Below are 19,372 nucleotides of genomic sequence, written 5' to 3' on the forward strand. Positions count from 1 at the left end.
GGAATGCCACTTTAACAACGCGTCGGAATTAAAGAAATATTCAAAAGGTCTCGCCGTTAATTTAAAATTCCTAAATACCGAGCTGAAATTATTACTCTGAATTATATTTGATCAGTTGCGCAAATATCCACTTAGACATTCAAATGGGTTTCAATAAATTTACATATTCTTTGGTTTATATTAACGTTTTAAAACCTGATACATGTTTGGTAAAATATTATTCGAAAAAGCTTCACACATTTTTCTTCTCGGGAACTACTTCTGGAAGGAAAATCGGAAACGGTTCATTTCTGCCTCAGGCTTCCTACATAAATGGACTATCTGACGTCTTACATTTCCTTCGAAGATATTTCTCGCGTTTACCACCCAATCGGTATTTTAATGCTTTTGTAAGTCTGAAAATCTTCAGTGCTAAGCATGGCTGCGCTTGTAAATAAGAATATTCTTAACATATAGTCTTATATTTTGTTCTTCGGAAATCACAAGAAAGCCCCCACCAAATAAGAAGTCCGAGAAGTATTACATCTTATTTTAACTCTCGTTTCATACGTTTAGGTTGCCATGTTTCCTCTTTATCCAGTCGGTCACTGGCGCTTTGTTTCCTTTTTTTTATTTTTCTTTGATTCTTCTTTCTCTCTTCAGGAACTGTCATGCGGATGTTTCGTTATCTTGTTTCACGCCATTCTAAAAATGTAGTGGTTTGTATCACATCACAATTGTTTAAGCCATTTAAAGCAGAAATACTCCCAACACCTACCGTGTACAAGATGAGCTCTGATTTCAACAAAATCTGAGTATGTAAACGATTTACAGTTTTTTGAATTGGAGCCCCCACGGTAACTGATTAGATGTCCAGGATTTCTCATACTGTGAAGGAAGGAAATCATCAGCGTGACTGATTTTCGTCACGTGTTGTTTCCTGGGGGGAAATGATCTATTCGATCTGATGTCAAATTTGCATTCCACTCCAAAGTAGAAGAATGACAGTACTTGTAAGCCCGAATATTTTGCATTATCCTCTTCTTCAAGCTGAGTAGAAGATAAAATAGAAAATTCATGCCATCTACGTCTCTTGGACGGTTTACTTGAATGTATAGAAGTATATTCTCAAGACGGAGAGTTGTTCCTCTAAATATTTGCTTCAGGCTGCGGCACTGTAAGAGAAAAACCTAGCGAGACGAAACAAACGGTTGTGCCACATAATTCAGTCACCATGTTTATGTATCACCTTCAAGATGGAAAGAAAATCTCTTTAAAGAACGCTGCAGAACAGATGAAGAGTTAGGAGATGAAATATACCAGCAAAAGTCCACTTCTTCGAGCAGATCGGGCTGGTTATTGAAGCAATGTCGATATAAATTATCTCCGCCGGTGCTCAAGTAGGGTGTTTTGTTTCACTGGCTGTCAAGTATTTCACCCCTCGAGGTCTAGAGACTTTTGAAATATTACCTCAGCCCGGACACAATATAAAGCGCCTTCGATTCCGTCGACCGTTCTACGATCTACGATTACGGTAGGAGAAGTGGAAGGGGGAGGGCTGAGAGAGTTTATAGGAAAGTTAAAATTGTGCTGAAAACGGCGTCTTCTCCGTTTGAACTCAATTAAGAACTAAAATTACGAGCTACGCGAACCGTGATGATTTATTTTATTTTATTTCGAAAAGCAAAACACAGTAGGGTCAATTGCATGTATGGAGTAAAGAAACCCACATTCGAATGATTCCACTGCCCAATAAGTATGAAGATGGTATAATAATTTCTGATTTATTTAGTTTTGTAGTTTGCACAGGATTCGCTAGAAAAGCTTTGGAGTTCTCTTTAATACTCCAGTTTATACATCGACCTTGGAAGCTCTGGATGATCGTGTAAAAATTTAAGGTCTATTTTACAGGCCGGGTGTAAAATCTTAAGCTTTAATTAAAGGAACGTTTTTAGCGTTAGGACATTAATTAAAACAAAAACATTTAGTTTTTAGACAAATATGCATTGTTTTTCTTTTTTCAAATTTGTTCATCTTCATGAGACAAATAATCTGTTGGGAGTTAGTTTTCGGGTTCACTTTTCAAGTTCTCCAAAAGTTTAGATGTTTACACTTTTATATAGTAAACGTTCTTCCATATTGAAGCACTGTTAACAGAGAAACCAATTTACAATACAGTAATAAACAGGCTACAACGAATGGCTCGGTTTTGCATTAAAAACCTTCCTGTAACTTTCGCTTCTTGACCAATAAGAGAGCACTGCATATGCATTGATGAAATTCAAGATGCAACCTTTTAAAAGGAAAAGCAGAAACAATTGAATTAAAAATCACACGGTGCCCTTAATGAAAATTTTCCTGATAAGCGACATGAGAAAGATGATTGAAGAAAAAAAAAGAGTGAGAGAGAGAGAGAGAGAGAGAGAGAGAGAGAGAGAGAGAGAGAGAGAGAGAGAGAGAGAGAGAGAGAGAGAGAGAGGAGGTTGACGTATACACTGGAATACAGGGTAAATTTGTTTAAAAGTTTTATGTTTTTTCGTACGTTTAGTTTATGTGAAGTTTACTTATTATACCGGAGCATAAAATGCTTCAGGAATTTTAATGTTTACTGTGTATGGTAAAAAATATATAAATAAAAATTAAATAAAGATATTCAACTTTATATAAACATGCCTCCCAATTTTAGCTGAAGGGCATTCAAGTTCGCACACGCAGCTATGATATGCAGCCTTATTAGTCAAACAAGACATTCATTAAATAAAATTTCTCTTTATATTCCGGGATAACACGTAGAGTCAGGAATTTCCAGTTTGATGATTTTAAGAATATTACCATATTCTTTTGCATGCGTTGCCATTACTTTAATTACATTACTAGATTTCTTGAAATATAGTTGATTGAAATAACTGCATACACGTGGCGTCCTTTTTGGAGATGAAAACTGGGATTGCCAGTAGAAAAACTTGTCTGAAAACTTGTGTCCAGGAATGCAGACTGCACCTTAGAAAAAAAAAAAAACGAGCTTCTTGAAAGGGTCCAAAGAGGAGCAACGCGGCTTTTTGGTCCCTTTCAAGAAGTTGAATGTCTTTTTCCACAGAAAGAATCCCATATAAAGGAAGATTTCGAAAATAAACACTTGGAGGAGATTTCATTGAAGTAATTGATTCAGGCTTTGTGAAGTCTAAGTGAAACGAAAACGAAAGAGTGTAAAATCTGGCTGTTATAAATGATTCCAGAACTAGAGAGAATAAATCTAACTATTGGGGATATGCTTTAGATTCGATTTCAGGAAGTTTGCCTTTATCCAGTGAGTTGTTAAATTACTGGAAGAAGTTGCCTCCACGGGTGGTTGAGTCTAACAGTTTGGGGAAATTCAGAGCTCTGCTCGATAGATATCTAAGTGAGGAGGGAGTCAAATAAGTGGTTTATTTTTATTTATTTATTTTTTTTTTTGGCCGGTACAGCAAAAGTCCAAGGTATCCTTGCACTATACGGCCAATACTAATACAAATCACGTTAATGGTTTAAAAAAAGCGGAAGTCATGGATACAACGGGTATGGGCAACCTGTTGAAAGTTATCCCAGCTTTCAGTAAGGTTAAATTAAGAGTAATTACCCACATTCAAAAAAAAAATTAAGATTCTTTGTAGATTTCAATACGAGTACACGCGGGAATATTTCTTAACCTATGTCACCTGAAAGTTATTATTTATTTATTAATATAACGTTAACGTTGCCTTAAGTTTTCTCTCTCTCTTGGATGCAAAATATATCAAATGCTACATCCTTGCATTTCTCAATCAAAATTTCTCAAGCGCAACGAGTCACTACACACAGTGGGGAGTCACTGCGAGTTGGGGGTTTAAACCAGTTCGAAAAATTATCGACCTATTTTAAATCGGATACGCTACCAACTTATTTATTTATAAGTGCGGTGGAACAACAACAGACCAGAATTCAGTTCGCAATTATCTTTTATGATAATCTTTGGACGATTATGGTTTTTCAAATGTAATCCAGTGTCGCGTAAGATGCAAGCTTGCTAGCAATATTATAAAGGAAAATGCCACTGATTCGGTGATCTGATTTTTCGATCACCACTAGTTTGGTGATCGAAAGAGTATTTGCTTCACTGCACATGATTATCCTTCATATAGAGGATCGATACTCGATAAGTGAAACTGAAAAATGAGTAAAATCGGTACCACCGAAATTTTGGTAGCCTGGTCATCAAGTTAATTTTCTAAAATCTCATAATATGCTAAGATCAAGAGAAGATTAGCGATGATTGATCATTTTGATTTTTTCTTAATGAGATGTGATTTGATTCATGGCTGTTAGAGATCTATTTATAATACATTAATTGCAGTTAAAGAAAATGTAAAAATCACATTTTTTTCTTTATGGGTGAAAGTAATCTAAATATATTTCGTATTTTAAGGCAGCTAGCGTGTATGTAATGTTTTAAAAAATTAAGTTCATTTCAAAAATAGAAAAAGAAAAATATAGAAAGTGAATTAATAAGTGGGATGCAGGAGGTTGGAGAGTCCTGGATCTGAACTCAAAAACGCTTTTTAAAGTAGTGTACAGCCACTCAAACCTCGTTTGGAAAAAAATATTAAGGACTGCTTCAAGGAAATCAGAGCTAAAACATGTTCTTCCCTTTAGTACATCAGAAAATATTTTATTGTTTTACAGTTTTGTAGTACAGTAATTACATTCATTTTGTATGTTTTAAGTGCATATGAGGAAAGAGCAATAATTTGTACAAATTTAAACTAACAATGCACTGTCAATTTTTTTCACATTTGTAAACAAACTTTTAGTTGGTGAATTACGCGTGGTAATTTTCAATTGTATGTTTGTTACCTTTTTATGCATATGGATTGAAATATCACATAAAACGTGCATCCATTTATTATTAGCGATGTTCCTCCAGATGATGTTTCTCACGAAAATTAATGATGCTTTTTAAGCGCTGGCCTCTAATACACTCAATATCTCTAAACATGCACATATGATTTCTTTGCTTGTTAAATACCTTTCTTCTTTGTTAATATTATGAATTCAATTCCATCTTGAGATGTTTTGAATCAACATATTGCCAATTAAAAATAAAAGGATGTGAGGGCCAAATATAGAGCTGATTATGTTTACAGCGGCAGATGATATTTTATCTTGAAAGTACATGCTTATAGACTTGTTGCTTAGTACCTTGAACTGCCTAGATACCAGAATTTTATGCCATGCAGAGTGCACTGTGGGTGATTTCGCTCATATAGTTCACCACATTAAGCTCAATGCATCCATGGAGGGTTGTATCCGTCCATCATCGGTCCTCTCAATACAACCACTCATATTTCTGTTCAAACGCAGCAATTTTCATGTCTCAGCGATACTTCTTCACTTATGACACCTGAGACAGAGGGAGAGAAATTTATCGCCCTTCTCCTGGGTTTCGCAGAACATTTCATAAGTAGTTGTCGTAGAGGAAACGGACCGTCCTAAGGTGCTGGATAACACATCACTGTTCATATGTGGTCGTATACAGCTTTAGTTATGACCATACATAAAGGCTGGTGTTTCCCTTGAAGATTTATGAGAAAGGGGAGTGGGATAAACTGTCTCTAAATTTCCAGTTACTGAGCTAGTTCGGATAAGCGACAAACCATAACCTTTGTTGTAAACAGTTCAACACTACACGATCGCCCTGAAATACTTCCTCGTTATTTTTAAGCTGCAAGAAATGTCATATCGCTTTCTTTAGAAAGCGTTTTGGGCACTAATTTGCAAGGTAAGTGACCGCTGTATCGCTATATTACTAGATCAGAAATGGATTTTGTTATTATTGAAACTTCTTGCTGGTAATTCAGGACTGGAGATACCATCTAAGTAGATATTCAACAAAAGAAGACCCGAGGATGGCTGACTTCGATGAAGTTGAAAAACGCTATCAACCCAGAAGAGTTATGAAGCCAAGAATTCCACCAGGCTTTAAAGCCGGTGGTGATTAATTAAATCTATTCGAATTTTGTTTTCAAATTATGTCAGTGTTCTAATTTTATACACTGATAACTTCAAAGGGAAAGAGCTGAAGTACAATAACACAAAGATATTTTTCGATTATTAATACTCAACACACATAAATGAAACTGCCGCAAAGTACTGTCGTAGGAGTACATTTGTATGCACCTCTATTAAGAGCCAGCAAGTGTTTGAAGTGCTGATCCAGTATACGTTTAATCACTAAAGTACATGACTAACAAGTCAGTTTTTGTCTTGTAAACAACGAACGAGATTAGCATGTGTTTTGTTACCTGGTTCTTCAACTTTTAGTATGCATGACCTGATTGCTGTTGCGTGCTTTTTTGCTATTAAAACACGGGATGTTAGTATAGAACGTGTCTTCCATTCGAGCAAAAGTTTGTGACAAATGAAGATCTGTCTATTTTGCATATATAGTTTATAGCATCGTGTGAATGTTGATTTAAACTGAGTTCTAACGATCCTCTCGTAGTTTCAATACAGGTTCTTAACACTCCGAATCATAACCAGACATAAAATGAGATTATTGAACAGTTAACCAAGAGAAGTAAAGCAAAGCTACATTGTTTGAGATTAAGGTAAAATAGGATCGATATTAGTTTCAGTTTTTTATGTCAATCCATCATGGAACTTAGGACACAAGCTTTTAGTTCGAACCATTATCATTAATCACTGTTGAGAATCGTCTTATCTCTTAAAATAAGAAAATATAAACTGAATGACCGTATAAGAAGACACACAAATAGTTTCGTGTATAACATTTACGAAGTTGCTTTAGTTTCCAGGGGAATGTAACGTCGCTTTAGGTTTAAACTAATCATATACAGGCACCATGTCAGTTTAGTAGATTCGCCACTTTTTGGAGAAGTTTGGGTTCGGATCCTATGTGTCAGACGGAAGGAATTCTTAAAGGCCTCTTCAGTGGAGGCTGTAGTTATTCGATTTTAGGCAGAGGGAAAAGTTTTCCCAGTGAGTTATTTCAGGTTTTTCATCCTGCGAGACGTGCAAATTCGCCCGCGAACACACGCTCGTGTTGAAATAATGGCCTACAAACCTTATAATCTAATGCACTATGGCCAAAGTGATCAATGCGCAAGAAATCAAATCCACCAATCAAAGAGAGGAAAACCTCTCTTACTGTATAACCTGTTGAGAAAGATACATCGTAGAAAGGTATCAGGAAAGAGTCACATGATATACAACTACCATGACTTGTCTTGTGCTTCATGGGTGTAGTGGGGGTGAGGAAGGGATGAGTAGGCCCAGCAACAACTGAATAAAAATCGCTTCAATTATTCAGGCCGTTCAACTGTCACTCTCAGGCACAGACACGTGCGCATGTATTCTCAGAAGTTAAATATTATATAAGGTTCGGTGACTGCAAACCATTTGGGTGTATATAGACATGCAAAGATAATTTCGAAATGTAAATGCGTTATTTCCAATAAGCGCCTTAATTTAAAACTAATTTCAGAGCTGAAGAGTGTGCCTAATAAGATGTATATATTAAATAGACTTTAACTGCAAGGGGCCTATTGGGAAATAATTTCCATTTGTGTATTAGGATTTTGGCAGTGTTTTTTCCATTAGTCTATGCGTCGTCTGCAGAATTGGAATGGTGGCAGCTGACATACGGCGACATGCAGACACTTACAAGGGACTATCAGGTAATTCGTTCCGTGACTAACCACAATTGGCGACTCATTTGTATTTACACCCAAGAGAAGATTACATCTAGACTTGCAGCAGTTAATCGCAAGCCCATCGCTCTCCACTATAACAGACACAAGAAGAAAAAAAAAACCTTCCGTGGGTGTATGCTAGACACACGTTATTGTTCTTTGATAGCGCTAGATGTCACGCCACAGTTATTAACAACATCAGCGGATACAATAACATTCGCGGCACGTGAGACTGTCACGTGCACTACTTCTCAACTGTGACCGTTGTTAGGTAAAGTCACGCAAAGTGAAAACGACTTCTGAAAACTATTCAGGTCGCCCAGGGTATTTCCTTTTGGTCATCTCAAAGAGGGGAGTTTTATTCGCTTGCTTGCTTTTATGTATTACAAACTTACTATTAACAGACAAAGACCAGATTTTGCCCTTCTACCCGAAGACCGATTGCGTTTTCGGAAAATCTACCAACTTTTCAAAAAAAACTGTTCATTTAATCGGAGAGGCGTGTTCTGAGAGAGAGATTGGCACACTGGTGATCACGAATCTTTGTGGCTGCCAATGCATGCGTCATCATTCTTTTAGAATTACTAGAATGTCAGATATTTAAAAAATAAAATTAATTTGTTAAAACAGTAAAAACGGTTCTGTTTCAAAATAAAGTCAAATATTTCGCTGAATGCAGATCTGTCGCAGGCAAAGTCCGCATTGAAGTAGAACGAGTTGAAACTTTGCACCCAAGGTAGTGATTTAATCGGATATTGCCAGGGCGCCTAGAAGACCATCAAAGAATTTGGATGGTCTTGCTGTTTTCGCTACTAACCGAAAGTCAGGACAAGTCAACCGACGTTTGGCCGTGCTCATATTAAATAATTTCTTTAACGATCCACAGATTAACATAGTGGTAAATCTCTCCTCTCCACGGCACATGAAAAAGGCAAATCCTGATCGAATCACTATCAAGACGGGAAGGAAGTTTATTAGCTTTTTTCACATAGTAACCGAATTAGTAGACCTCGGAAGAGGGATGCATAGTTCCAGAAACTCGGAATTTTCATCGCGAAACTAAGCCATAAGACTGGTGTCTTATGGCTTAGTTGCAGTCTGTTAAAAAATTCTGTGGCAACAAATCCCATTCTTCCACCAGCACAGACCTTAGCTCACCAAGTGACCGAGGAGCTGGCTGTCGGCGGGCAATGTGACGCCCAAAGTCACCCCACACGTTCGATTGGATTTAAGTCTGTTGATCGTGCTGGCCACGACAGTCGTTGGATATCTTCTGTTTCAAGATATTCCTCCACCACTAGAGCTATATGTGTAGTGGAGTTGTCCCATGAAAAGAAAATCGGGGCCTACCCCACCCCTAAAACGTCGCATACGGGATTCGAGGATCTATTCTCGGTATTTTTGCACATTTACAGTATCCCTATCAAACACACGAAGACGAGTACGGCCATTGATCATTATTCCGGGATTAATGGAATGTAAGGTATTTGTGTTTGTATGGTGGTCTCCAGGGTTTCTCCTATACACCGCTGATGCCACTGACATAGCGCCAAGGCTGGCGAGTGTGTGTACGTGCAGGTGTGTTTGGTGTATATGTAGGTTCTGTTGAGTGTTCAGTGCCGGCACCTGGCGTTTCGCAGCCAGGGAACACCTGATTCCCTACGCCCTGACTTTCATTCCAGTAGGTTTCAAACATACTCATTTGGGTTGAGAGCGGCTCAGAGGGATAACCACGGGAGGACGGAGAATTCATTGTCATTTTTCTGAAACCAGTCAGCGATCTGCCGGGCCTTGTGGTATGGGGCGTCCATGGCTTGTTCATGGACGCCGAATTTTTTGCATGCACTGTCATCATGAAGGGTGTAAGTGGTCAATGATAGGAGTTCCCATCGAACGGCTGATTAACGGTAATCTGAGGACCCAAAGCATGCGATAAAAGCAGTTCCAAAATCAAATTTTTTTTTTTTTTTTGGTTAGTTGTTGACGTATCGGCTTCTGTGGCCATAATGCACCTCCCAAAGTTTTTGCATTTTACTCTGATCCAAGCCCGAGGCGGGACTCGAACCCGCGACCTTTGGGTTGCCAGGCAGGCACTTTACCGACCTGGCTAGCCCGGTCGGCTCCAAAATCAAAACAGTACCGCCTCATGCATGCCGAGCACCAAAAGAAAAGTGCATCCTGGTGTCAGGGCCTCATGCTGCTTTCCCCAAATGCAAATACGCCAGTAAGAATGATAGAGATGGAAACAGGATTCATCAGACCAGGCGACTGATTTCCATATATCTCTAATCCAGTGTTAATGCTGATATGCCCATGCAAAGCACAGTTTCTTGCATCTCGCAATGAAATCCGTGACCTAATTATCCGTGACAGCCGTCGGCTGCTATAGTCTATATGAGAAATGTCCGGCGGATAGTACTAACGATATTGGTCATGCTATTCCTACGTTGCGTTGTGCGTGATTAGTTCGGCAACTGTGCTGTGACGTTGCTGAGTTATAAGACGGGACGCATGACTTTCACCACCTGCGTCGACCACAGGCTATACCACGGATGACCTTTGGCTGATTGTTCGATCGTTGTTGATTTAGTCACGGTAGGCTCGTGACACCACAGAATGATAACACTTAATCATTGTCGAGATGATGGCACCTGGTCGTCTGAACTCCACAATCATTCCACTTTCGAAAGTTGGAAAGATCTGGATGCTGACCCATTCTTCCTCACATACGCACAAAAACTGATCACCATATATGCAACTACCATTTTATATCAGCTGTTCTCCTGTTTGACCGCTCATCAGAGTCACAGACCAGTATATTCCTACACAAGTGGGGAAGTGTTGCTAATCCATAGCTAACTCAGTGTATAATCCGCTGAAAGGGCATATGAGCATAATAGAGGAATGGATAAGCTTCGTAGATGTGTAGAAATGCGTACTATTGAACAAATTGCAGTACATTGAATATCAGTTGACGGGCTGACATTACAATTTTTATATTTTCTATGCCAAGGCTGATTTAAAAGAAATCAAATTTAATTTGAAAACTAGTAAAACTGCAGAGATGACACGTTCTACTGCTACCGTGCAACATGTCATCTGCACAGATGATATGTTCCACGATAGATCTACACTCGAAGGTAGCTTTCTCATATCGTGTGGAAAAAGGTCTCAGTTCGAATCCTGTTAATGAAAAGAGAAACTTTCTGAACACTTTTCACACCGTGTCCGAGTTCGTTTCGCGCAAAGATAGCAAGTTTGTTTTTCCTCTGAAAATTCGACTTTTTATTGAGTCCATCAAAACATGCAAACTAACCAGAGAACGTACGCAATTGAGCTACAGATTACATTTGACGTGTAAGAAGTGCCGCTCAGATAGCCCGTAACTTTAATGTGCAAGGGGTGTTCAATAAAAAGTGATATTTTTTTTTCACAACATACCTTTATTAATCCATATTTTGATGGTCCTTTTCAAAGTAGTCTCCACTTGATGAAATGTACTTACTCCAACGTCTCTGTTATTCTTTAAGAACATGGCGGAAGCCATTTTTTGACATGAGTTTGAAAATCACCCTCTGATGTCTGTATAACTTCTGATGATTGGAAACCTTTTCCTCGAAGCGCCTTCTTTAACTTTGGAAGCAAAAAAAAAATGACATTATTGCTAACTAATTACTCGATGATATTAAGAGCAATGTGAGGTCTCGTATTGTCGTGATGCAGCATACACACACACCTGATCGCGACGAACGTGATCCCGAAAAGTGTGCAGTACAGTTCTGTTATTGTAGACAAAGAGACCCATGGAGTTGTCATCTGGAGTGAAGAGGAATGATTCTGAAGCAACCACAAAGAGCTCCATAATTTAAACGGTGAAAGGAATGTGATTTCGATAGCATAAGAATTTAATGAATTTAATTTGAATTCTCTGAAGTCTGTGAGAAGGATATTCCTGTTGTGGAGACCAGGTAATATCACAATAATCAAAAATGGGAAGTATAAGCTGCTTGTAGAGAAGAATTATAACTTTGTCACTCTTGAAAACAGAGGAAGAACGCTTGATTAATCCAAGAAGTTTAGAAGTTTGAGATATTACGTAATCAACGTGGGAAGACGGATGAAGGTCGATCGAAATAGGACACCTAAATCCTTGAACATATCAGTTCTTGCAATTAAAGAGTTTCCAATATTAAAGAATTGCAATTAAAGAATTTCCAATCAGTAAGGACGGAGGGTCTAACTGCACGATTCGAGTGAAAGCGACGTAATTTACATTTTAGCTGGTTTAGAAACAAGTTATTTGTATTGTATTGAGCCAGAGTGAGAGGAAATCAAGACAGGACTGGAGTTCATCGCTGTCAATTTAAGAACGAATAACTTTGTAAAATTTAATATCATCTGCATAGAGTTGCCACTCAACATTAACGGACTGAAATAAGGTTGACAGATCATTAGTATAAACAATAAAGAAGAGCGGACCCAATGGTGAACCTTGAGGAACACCTTGCGAAACAGTAAACGGAGCTGATGAAGTACCATTAATTATTGCGGATAGTTTACGATTTCTAAGCAGTGAATCAAGTAAAGGGGATCGTAGACCATAAGGTGACAACTTGAACAGCAAATGATCGATCTGGACAGAGTCAAATGCATGCGAAATATCAGGGAAAAGCGAATCAATTTGATTTCCTTTGTCCAAATTAGTTTGTAGGAAATGAGAAAACAAGGCAAGTTTTCAAAGTCGATTTCCTGGGAAGAAAAGCATGCTGATGATTATTGATAAAAGGGCGATGATAGGAACTAAGATATTTATAAAGTAGGAGTACAGTAATAGGGCGGTAGTTATTAGGCTTAACTTTATCACCCTGTTTTTTTATAAATCGGATGATATAAGCCTCTTTGAACGATGGAGGGTAACAGCCATGAAGAAGACAATAATTGAAGAGATTTGTAAGAACTGGAGCTAAAGACGAACAACTGTTCTTGAAGAAAAGAGCAGAGAGGGTATCGGGGCCAGGAGAAGTGTCAAAATTACTATTATATTCAAACGGATAACAGGGAATAGAACGTTGCTGTTCGGAAGAAGAAAGTTTCGAAAAGAGCGTAACAAAAATATTAGCAATGCCAAGAGGACAGTTGATTGAGATATTAGAATCATTAATTAGCATAGGAATTCTAGAAGATCCGGATAGCCGTTTGAGATAGGACCACAATGGTCTCGGATTGAAATTCCGAGTAAGTTCGGCTTCAACTGAGTGAAGATAATGAGAATATTGAGACTTAGTAATTCTCTTAACATGGCGTCTAAGGGAAGAAAAGGAAAAGAAACTAAAGTTAGTTTTGAGTTTTAAATACCTGTCGTGGAGTCAATATTTGCCACGAATTTAATACACAAGCTTGTTCGACATCCAGTAAGGGCAGTTACTATGATTAGCGGAAGAGAATTTGAAGGAAACGAAATCAGAAATTACAGAATAGAGGATTAAATACAGATAATCAACGTAATGATCGATCGATTCAAAATTATGGATTGGAATCCACTCAAGATTGCCCAGAAATTGATTTAACGAAGTCCAGTCTGTGTACCTAAAGCTAAAAAAGTATCTGTCAAAGGAAGGAAATCTACGATAATAGGGGAGTGATATGATCGGATGAAATTATCACCCTTGGAAATTAAGAAGAGAATTGATTCATGGGTAAAAACGAAATCAAGGTAAGAGGAGTTCCAGGTGAGAAAGTTACAGATTTTAGTTGGGGCATTAATAAGTTAAATGCTTCAAAATTGCTTAGCCAGCGAATTTGGTGAACCATTGGGGTAAAAAGCAGCAGTCGGGACATTAAAATCACCGAGAATAAGTGGTATCGCTTTCTGGGGTTTCAAAAAGATCGCTGCATGTTTGATATGTTTCGCGGTCGGATGGGGGCTTTCGATTCCGTTGTGCGTCGAATCTTTCATATCTTTATGAGTGAAAGAATTCATTAAATTTCTTATCCGTTTATTTTATTTTTTTTTATTCGTTACATTTGAAGAGCATTGATTGGAAGCATTCTACGCAAAAGATTGAGGTAATCTCTTACTCTTTTAAATATATTGTAATAACGTAGAAGTTATTGAGCCTTGCAGCTCTGTGTTTTTACTAATTAAAAAAAAAAAAAAAAGATGAATAGTTTGAATAGTTTGATTTACTGTAATTAGTAGACTTCGGATTAAGTATGTGCAATTGCATATGTGCATATGCATATACATATTATGCCCATTGTAGTCATTAAGGCCTGTAACTTAAATATTACGAGCAATACTGCGTGTTCCTTAAGAGTGTCCCAATGTCCCAATTCAGGGACATTTCGATATATGTCGCATTCTGAAGGAGACACAATGTGGCTTTTTTAAGGGCAAATCATGCTTAACTAACTTAGTAGGCTATTTTGACATAGCTGGTCATGAGCTGAATTTAGGGAATAATTTCGATATAGTTTATTTAGATTTTAGAAAAGCAATTTGCCTCTGTCCCTCGTGAGAAGTTACTGTATAACGATTGGACAAGTTGGGATTACTACTAAGATTCTAAGATGGCTTTCTGGGTGGCTGCAACGGAGAAGACAGAGGATTGTGATTAATGGATATTCTTCAGATTGGTGTAAAGTCAGGAGTGGGCTCCCTCAAGGATCGGTTCTTGGACCATTGTCGTTTCTCATTTTCGTAAATGACATCGACAAAGGTATAGAAGGCACGATGTCAAAAGTTACAGATGACGTAAAGATTGGCAGAGTCGTTAATGATCAGTGCCAATCAGCGCTCCTTCAGGATGATTTGAACTGATTTCAAAGATGGCCAGAGAAGTGGCAGCTACGTTTTAATGCTGCTAAGTGCAAGGCCTTACACCTGGGGAATTTATTTTGGGGAAACCCCCAAGTAAGTTATACACTTGGTGGGGTTGAATTAAAAACAGTGGAGGAGGAAAGTGATCTGGGAGTTACAATCCAGGCAGATATGAAGTTTTCTGAACAGTGTAAAGGCAGCCAGGAAAGCCCATAGCATCGTCCTATCGATGATTTATCGAACGTTATCCTGTAGAGATAGGGAGGTCATAATCCCACTGTATAAGGCAATTGTAAGACCACATTTGAAATATTGTGTTCAAGTATGAGACCTCATCTGAAAAAAAAAGACATTAAGCTTCTTGGGGGATCCAAACACGGGCAGCTCGAATGGTAAGATCGGTAGAAGGACGACCATATGAGGAAAGACTCCGATTATGTGGATTACAGATCTTGGCAACCAGGCACTACAGAGATGGCCTGATTGAGGTTTATAAGGCTTTGAGAGGGATTATTAAATTGAATGAAGGTGAAATTCTCACTGTTATAAAGAATTCCAGAACTAGGGGTCAAAAATTCAAATTACAGGGGTGGGGTTCAAATTGGATTGTAGGAAGTTTTATTTTAGCCAGCGAGTAGTTGATTGCTGTCGCCCTCCCAGGTAGTTGAGGCTACCAGTTTGAATAAATTCGAAATTCGACAGTTACCTGTGTGAGGAGGGAATCATATAATTTGTATTTCTCATCTACTTGGTTTTTTTTTTTCGAGTGCAGCAAAAGCCTGTGGTTTCCTTGTACTATATGGAGAATACTTGTTTGGGAGATAAATTTTCTGAATTTATCTCCCAAAACGAGAAGTCCGAAATGATTATTGAGTTATATTATATAAAGAGAACCGCACAATTAATATGGTTGTAGAAACTAGGTATAAACGATGGCATGCGTAAAACAGAAAGCATTATTTTGTCACACGTTAGTGGAGAAATAAGAGCAGGCGTGCAGTTTTTCTGCACGCTTGCTAAATATATGCATGTACACCTAAGGCAGCGATTAATAAAGCAAACTGGAAAGATTTCATCCGCATTTTGCATGCCAAACGAAACATACGAAGAGAAATTCATCGTGAACCTCATGGTCACTATGCCATAAGCAGAAAACAACCAACGGTTGGCGCATCACTTGTGGGCTTACCACCGATAGGACAGAATCAACGTAGCTACTACTTCACGCTGAATAAGCGGAGGGATGTCCATTTTTCAAGAAATTTGGAAACAGGGAAATACAGGAACAGGTTTTAATCAAATTATTTTCATTCCGATTTAAAAAAAAATTGCTGAGAATGTCAAGCATTTTCCGATGGTTGCATGCAGCGTACTGCAAATAATAAGATAACGCAGCAGTTAACGCATAAGATAATAAGATAACGCAATGCCCGTACTACTTGTCAAAGGTTGGAGAGTGGAGGACTGAGAGAAACGCGAACTTTATGGCCGAAAAAACAGAAGCAAATAAAATAAATGAAGGTGAAAAAGTTAATTTTTGGTAATGGAAGGCAACTGAAGTCTGCAGTATTCTAAAAACGCAGGCAGCCGGCGTCAACTTTTTTATGCAGAGATGAGAAGTTAAGAAATTAAAGGTTTTTTTGAAAAGCAGGTAAAAGTTGAATTCATACAAAGACACAAAGAGCAAGTTTCCTTTTTTAGGTGAGTTCGCAAATATGTAAGAGTCCATTACGTTCGTCTGAACAAATGTAGGTCTGATAAATCCAAATAAATGGATTGGCATGAAATGTTACATTTGGCCCTTCCAGAAATGTTTTGAATTTCATTAAAATTGAGAAATGGAATCCAATATATATATTTTTTTTAATCAAAAACGTTTGCAAATAAATCGGTAACTACTGAATGCCGGGCACTCAGGATGAAGGGTCCGTAGTCACGAATGGTCGTTAGTGTAGTATCTGAAATTAAGAGCTTTATGGTAACTGAAAAAGGTTTCTAGTACCCTGGCTTGGCCTAAAACTGAGGAAGTAACGAAAACGTTGTCTATATGAGTCTTTCCAGTTGTTGTGAATGACAAGGGTGGGAGAAGCGACTCCGGCTTCTTCTTCCTGGAGAAGCGATTAAAGTCTTGGGGGAGAAGCAACTGGCAGGTGAGGGCCGTGCAAGACTCCGCGCAGGTTCCTCCCCACCACCGACGCCTCAACACTGGCTCTCTGAGTACCTCCTTGCCAGGATAACTCCAGCTTTGAAAATTTTTAAAAAATACTTCTCGTCGCAAAATTTATAAATGACCTTTATAGAATTATTAACTAAATATTTAGCAACCTTTTTGTCACCAAAAGGTGAGTTACTTAGTACAAAGAAGTGCGCTATCGAAGTTATAATAAGTTATAGGTTGTCGACAAAATGTTTGTCCCCTCACATTTGATCCCCCCATTTCTCAGACAAATTTTTGTCAACAACGATCAATATGGCGTTATGTTGGCCCACATGATGTACAACCCATCCAAATTTCAAGTCAATAGGTTGAGTGGTTCCAGAGATACAATGCTGTGACAGACAGACGGACAACCGAGTGACATTATAAAGGTCATTCGCTAGACTAAAGACCCTAAAATGCAGGAACAACTTTCATATTCATTTACTTTCCTTACTTCCTGTCTCTAGTCAATAGCTTTCCACTGGCTTTTCAACCCTCAAACTATCTATGCCTCTAAAAGCAAGTTTCTTACAGCATCACTAGAATAGATCTGTGAACAAATCTATTCAAGTGATTTGCTGTTTTGCATTTTGGATATTAGAAGTTTGCATTTTTGTTTGCATTAAGAGCAATTTAGCCTAATATGAATGGAATTTTCGCATAAAATACATGACAATTTGGTATTTATCGAATTATTGTACACTCCAAATCGATACCATTCCTTTTTTTAAAGGAATTTCTTAGAAATGTCTTGAAAATATCACTTTCTTCATTTCTAGAATCGTTGAATCTTAACTGCTAATTTGACACTAATGATTTAAAACAAGGGTGGAAGCCACTATTACCATACGAAAGGCGCTTTTTTTACTCCTGTTGTTTATTTGCCGAAGCAATTCCGTATTCGCAGGAACACTCATTTTTAATGCGGTTATTCCTACTGGTTTTCTCTGATAACCATGCAATATATATTCAGTTGCGAAACTAAAATCTCTTTGCATTTTTTTCCTTTCAAGTACATTTTCTTCCTCATATTTCCTAAGGCAGTTTTAATCTTGATTTTGCCATGTGGCAGTAACAGGGATAGAAATAACCAGCGCCAAAGAGCAAAGGGAAAAAAATATCGGCAAATGAATTTTGTACAACATCTCCTTCACAGAACACTGCGGGTGGGAGAGCAAGGCAGATGCAATTGACAGGAAGTGTTGAAGAGTTCAGGGAGTGGCAAGATGTCATGTAATTTCTCATGGCCACTACGCCGTAGGAGGGGTGAAGTCACGAGCATATTAATGATGCCGAGGAATTTTTTGTCTGGCCTTCTCAGAGCTTTCCTTTTGTGTTTTCAAGGAGACATTGGTAACAGCACTGTGACATCGGTAACAATATTGGAACACAGCGATTGGAGTGGAGATTTAATTGCCTAAACGTTTTGAGTCTGAATAACAAACTACTTATCAGCGCAGCATCCACGATCTGCTGTTTGAAATACCATAAAAGGAATGTCAGTACCATTCGTAGCCGCCTGTTATGGTCTTCCGTTAAGACTGATTTGAAAACTGAATAATTTGTTGAAATACGTGCATGGTGGAAAACTTAACCAAGATTTTCAGATAAATGTTAAATGTTTCCGACTCTGAGTCAACTCTCTGAACTTTGAAGACGACTGTATGTCAGTTTTAAAGCATTCTTACGAAGTCTAATGTTTTGGAGAAACTTAAAAGGAATAAATATAGTTGGAAGGTGTTTTGTATATCAAGTGCAGCTAGTTCTGGGGTTTCGCTCACTTCGTATCTACTCGCACATTATTTTTAGTCTCTTCTTAATATTTATATACGCAAAAGTTATTTGCAACTCGAGAACTTTTTATTATCAAGACAGACATCGATGACTCGAATTAGAATCATTCAGAACTCAGTTGCATTTCATACATCATTCTGTGTGCAAACTCCCAGAGAGATAATTAAAACCAAACTTGAAACACACGACCACTCAAACTCCACACTGTACAGATGGAGTTCTTGCACGCAGCGGTTTGTTTAGAAGTGCAAACTGGCAACCGGATTAGCATCGTGCAAAGGAGAAAGCATCGCCTCTTTCAACACGGACTCGAAAGAAATGGATCAACCAATGAAATACCTAATTATCTTACTAGCTGAAAAACTACAACTACTGATAAATGGTGGAACAAATATCACTGCCACGGTACACGTCAACACTCATGTGCGTAATTACAGTCGGAAGAAAACTTTCTGTTTAACAAAAATGTGAATATTTTCTCTCTATCTTCGCTCGTTCGGTTTATGCCAAATAACTTATATGCCCCATTTCACATCGCTTCGGATCCTTTTTCACTATAAATGCGGAGTATTCGGAGAAAAACACCTTTTACGTGTATTAAGATTGTTTGAGATAGTAGCTGGCTAGTTGAAATGATGGGTACAGTCATAAGATGCACTTAAGCGAATTTAAACATAACGTCTGCCGTGTGATATAATCTGCGGTAATGCATTCCTCCATTCATCTTCGCGAACAACGTATGGGTGAAGGCTTTAAAAAGATCCTCGCAACCTCATTTCCTGGGAGGTACAAAAGGACACTAAGACTGCGGGGAATTCCCATTTTAATGCTAGTAATATCGGGAAGATAAAA

Source organism: Mastigoproctus giganteus, chromosome 2 (assembly GCF_048544385.1).
Source record: "Mastigoproctus giganteus isolate SK-2022 chromosome 2, ASM4854438v1, whole genome shotgun sequence".
NCBI classification, from domain to species: Eukaryota; Metazoa; Arthropoda; class Arachnida; order Uropygi; family Thelyphonidae; genus Mastigoproctus; species Mastigoproctus giganteus.